The sequence below is a fragment of the Trametes versicolor genome (genome assembly GCF_000271585.1).
Source record: "Trametes versicolor FP-101664 SS1 unplaced genomic scaffold TRAVEscaffold_13, whole genome shotgun sequence".
NCBI lineage: Eukaryota > Fungi > Basidiomycota > Agaricomycetes > Polyporales > Polyporaceae > Trametes > Trametes versicolor.
In genome coordinates this window covers 1,135,084-1,140,350 of record NW_007360333.1, presented here as the reverse complement: position 1 = coordinate 1,140,350, position 5,267 = coordinate 1,135,084, and positions in this window count along the sequence as shown.

Genomic DNA, 5,267 nt, shown 5'->3' with positions numbered 1-5,267 from the left:
TCGGACGTACGGAGTTCGGAACTCGGAGACGGAGTTCGGGATCGGGGTTCGGGATCGGGGTTCGGCGCACGGGATGTAACACACAGCACATGTGCCGCTCACTGCCCACTATGCCTATAGGCTATGCACTATATCAAAATAAACCTTTAACACATGATATAGTGTAATTCAAGTACTATACCCTCAGTTTTATTTTGAAGCTACAATCTGGCCTTAGTATTTGTATGTCATATGCCACTAAAAGAGGCTAGTCAGCTATCAGTTAAGGTATTTTGTACTGACATAGAGGGTCATGTCTGTTTTTGTATGCCATCTATCATTGCCGGTAACTGGGGTGATTGTGAAGCCCTTCTGTATTACGATTGATGAGGAACGAAGAAATCGTTTCTTATGGGGTGACCTTCCTGCCAACTTGCATGTCGGAAAGTCGACCCCGTGGGAAAAAATTACTTACCCATCATTAGCTTTCTGATAGGCGCCACATACAAAATTTTGTAATGTTTGCAGGGTTAGGGTTGGATTCCAATAGCACAGCTTAGGGTTAGCCTTAGATTGGTTCTAATCACAATTCTTACCACATGTAAAGCCTCTCCCCTGGGCGCTTGTGTAACCCTAGGTTGCACAGCACATCCGCTCACTGCACACTATGCCTATAGGCTATGCACTGTATCAAAACAGACCCTTAACACATGATATAGTGTAGTTCAAGTACTATACCCCTAGTTTCCTTTTAGAGCAGTGATCTGGTAGTAGTATTTGGATGCCACATGCCACTAAGAGAGGCTAGTCAGCTATCAGTTGAGGTATTATGTACTAAAACAAAGGGTCATATATGTTTTTGTGTGTCATAAGTGATTGATCTGAAAACTATTGTATGCATTCTGGCTTGCAAAAATGGTAAAAATGAAGTATGTCTTGGATTTAGAGTGCAATTTGGAACAGATGGAAACCAAGATAGCACCATGGTGTGCAGCTTGTGAAGAGCTTTGGTATGATGTATAATAGTGCTATATTGATGAGAACTAGCGAAATAGTAAAGGAAATATCATCATTGGAGGGCTGAAAATAAGGTATTTCCCTGATTGATAGGCTAATTTGAATCATGTCAAGACTGTAATAGTGCCATCCTATAGAGCTTGTAAAGGGCTTTCTGATGATATACAATATGTGCTATATGGATGAGAACTGGTGAAGCAGTGAGGGAAATACCACTCAAAAGCGGCTGCTTTTCAAAAAATCTTTTTAAGTACCACGGGCGCTAGTAGATCGCGCTGTGCCAGCGCGATCTACTAGCGCCCGTCGGACTTCACCAAATCACGCTTTGGGCGCCTATTTGACCGACCAGATCAGGCTTTACAGAGCCTTCTTTCATTAACATTGTTTGGCCATTTCTGCACTATATAATGCAGAAAACCCTTGAAAACCATCTCCATTGTATAGAGCTCAGCCAGCAGATTCCAATGGTACATAAATCACCATTTATTGGTAATCTGGGTACCTCATAAAACACGATCCCGTGTATTTTTGTATAACTCTATTGCAACTTGTTGATTATCTGCTGTGAAAGTCAAGCATTGACTAAATTGATGACTTCATATTGGAATATGATTTTACACATTAGAATACACACATTAGAAAAGAGACAATGTGAATAGCATCACAGTTGGCAGAATTGTGGGCTCAACACCTGTTTTAGTCTTCTGGTTTGCAGGAGGTCTTGAATTTTGAACACTACAGAGATCAGATAAAAACTTGTGAGTGTCACCATCAGGTAGAGCTCTTAAATAGCTTTCTGATGCTATATAACACATGTATATTTGCCAAAGGAATAGCAGAGGAATCCACCCATCTGTGCTTTTGTAGCCCATTTATCAATGATACTAGTCAAATTGGAGCGGAGATTGAATTCTGCCACCCGGCATACGCCTGGGTCGGATTTTCGACCCAGGCGTATGCCGTGCGGCACAGTCACGTGACTCTACTGTGACCTGTTTGGCTCTGAGCATCTTTGTTTGGCAACCTCACACAATGTTCACCAAATCCAACAAATGTGGGATCACCCGAAAGCTATGGATCAGGAGAATATAATGGGGTTGTTTGTATATTGTTGTGAGCACATATGAGGGAACTACGGGCCAAATAGACCCCTATAAGTGACAATTGGTCACAATATGTCACTAATGGGGGATTGAAGTGGGTCTAGATCAATGAATTCCTAAGCAACATATGAAGTGTTATATACTGTCAGATTCAGAAAATTGAGCTCCACACAATGGTGCTATTGGTGTGTTAACAGGTTGCCATTTGGAGGCATCAATTGGAGTACAAAGCAATAAATAGATTTCTAGGTTCTGATAATGCAGATTGTATGCACACTATATAGTGTTCATGCTCATTCTATCATATGCCTGGTCTTACCATCACATCCCAACACACTTTCATTCCATAGCACAGAAGATAGTGGGACCAATGCATCAAATGAACTGTTTGGCAGATCAACACCTGTGTATTGCATATAATGCATAGTCATACCACCATTAGATCCACATTGAAAGTAGCTTTCTGAAGATAGACGTTGATCCCATGTTATGGTACAAAATGAGCTAACAGTACACATACTGTATTGCAGTTGGGCTCCCTTCACAACTTTCTCAATAATCTGGTGCCTACTGGTCCATATTTCACAAACTGTATATCACCAGAAAGCTATGGATGGGGAGAATTCATCTGTGCACACAAGATTCTATCAATGCCACAATTAGCAATAAGTGCTCAATGGCACAGACCTGATGGCATCATTGCCTCACCCACAAGTATTATATACCACCAGATTCAGTTTTTCAATCTCTATTCAATGATGTTGCTGATATATTTGTTAATTGATCCTACAAGGTAGAACAGCCATCATTATTGCAGTAGTATGGCTTGGAAGCCTTCAGAAAGCCACACCTTCCTCCACCTCATCAATCGGATCTGCCAGTCATGGCCCTCTCCACCCAAGTTATGTATAATATGTGCTATATGGAATCTGGATGAGAATCAGCAAAATAGTAAAGGAAATATCACCATTGGAAGAATGGCATCCAAGTATTTCCTTGATGATTGTACCAATTTGATCTACTTCAAACCCATAGTAGCACAATGTTGTCAAGCCTGTAAAGACCTTTTTTAATGATATATAATATGTGTTATATGCATGAGAAATGGTGAATCAGGAAGGGAAATACTGCCAAAAAGCGGCTGCTTTTCAAAAAATCTTGTCAAGTACCATGGGCACAGATAATTCACACTAGCCCAGCATGAACTACTGGCGCCCATCTGACTTTTCCAAATCACGCTTTGGGCGCTTATTTGGCCAACAGCATCAAGCCCTGTCAACCCTTCTTTAAATTGCATTGTTTGGCTGTTTATACATTATGTGGGGTGTTTATGATCGGGAAAACACATCCATTGTATAGATCTTGGCCAGCAGATTTTAATTATGTATATATCAGCATATATCAGTAAGCAGATCACCGCATAAAACACAATGTAGTATATTTTATACCACTTTACAGGCCAATACTGCTCCTGTGTTGTTTGTAGCCTAAAGTGTGCCCAGGTACTTGTTGTGTGTCCAATAACATGCCCCTCCGTGTACTGAACCTATCATGGAAACAATGATGTATATACCACCAAAACTGACAGAGATATGGCTTTAATTGTGCCCACTCACCTCTTACTAGTACTAACTGAGGTATAACATCTATTGTATAGTGCAAGTCTAGGTACACTAGGATGATGACATCACCATTGAATAGAGATCAATATTCTTGACCCAGTGGTATATAATACTTGACCATTTGATGAATATGCTAGGCCACTAGCGCTTATTGCCAATTGTGGCACTAATAGGAATTTATCTTGTCCATATCTTGTTCCACTGCAACCACATCCTTGATTAGTTTGCACAGATGGATTCACCTTGTCAACAGCTTCCTGATGATATATAATATGTCACATTTGGGCCAGTAGAAGCTGAGATATTGACCCTTCTCTGTTTGGAGCCAAACAAGACCAAAGCAAATGGCACGACGATGCGGATTAGCGTCGTCGTGCCACTAGCTTTGGCTTTGTTTGTTTTCAGCCACAGCTCAACCTAATATGCTTGTTAATAGGTGATTGTATGGTGTAACATACTACTATTATATATCACCAGAAAGCTGTTGATGAGGAGAATGCAATGGGGGTGTTTGTATAATGTTCTGGGCACATCTGTGGGTGCTACAAGCCAAACAACCCACCATAAGTGACTTTGTGTCACAATCTGTCACTAATGGGGATCAATTTGAGTCTAGGTCAGTGTCTTTCCAAGCATAATATCAAGTGTTATATACTGTCAGGTCCAGAAAATTTAGCTCTACATAATGGCACTGTTTGCAAGTCAATAGGATGCCATTTGGAGGCATAGATTGGGGTAAAAAGATGTTCAGTACCAGATAATGCAGTTTCTCTAATGCATTGCCAGCATATCTTCTGGCCTATACAATGAAAGTGTGTTTGGATGTAATGAGGAGACTGCCCACATATAATAGCCAGCATGAAAGCTAGCAGTTGTGCATACAATTTGGCAATGACCCTCAGCCACAATTAGTATCTGGTGGATTGAAGTCTGTGTATTCCATGAAATGCCCTGATCATACCACCATTGGATGCACATTGGAAAGACCTTTCTAGTGATATATATTAGCTCCATGTTGTGGTGAGAAATGAGCCAACAGTATGCAAAATGAGTTGTGGCTGTGGCTGAGAACAAACAAGACCACAGTTGGTGGCAGGGGAACACTGAGCTGCGTTCCCCTGCAACCAAGTATGGTCTTGTTTGGCTCCCATCACAAATGTCTCAATATCTTGCCTCCTACTGGTCCATATGTCATGAAATATATATCACCAGGAAGCTATGGATGAACAGGATACATGTATCCAGAAACAATCAGGATGTGGCTAGTGCAGCAGCCACTATACACAATACAAAATCCTATTAGTGCCACTATCGGAAAAGCGCCCATGGCACATGACCTGATGACATCATTGCCTCTCCCCTAGTGTTTTATAACACCGGGTTTAGAACTTCAATGTCTATTAAGTGGTGCTGTTTATATGGTTATTACATGAACATAGAAGGAGCTCAGACTATCATAAATGCAGTATTACAGCTAAGATGTGGTTGTTGCACTATATTTAGCAATCTGATCAGGTAATATGGTTACACAAGATAGAGTATACAG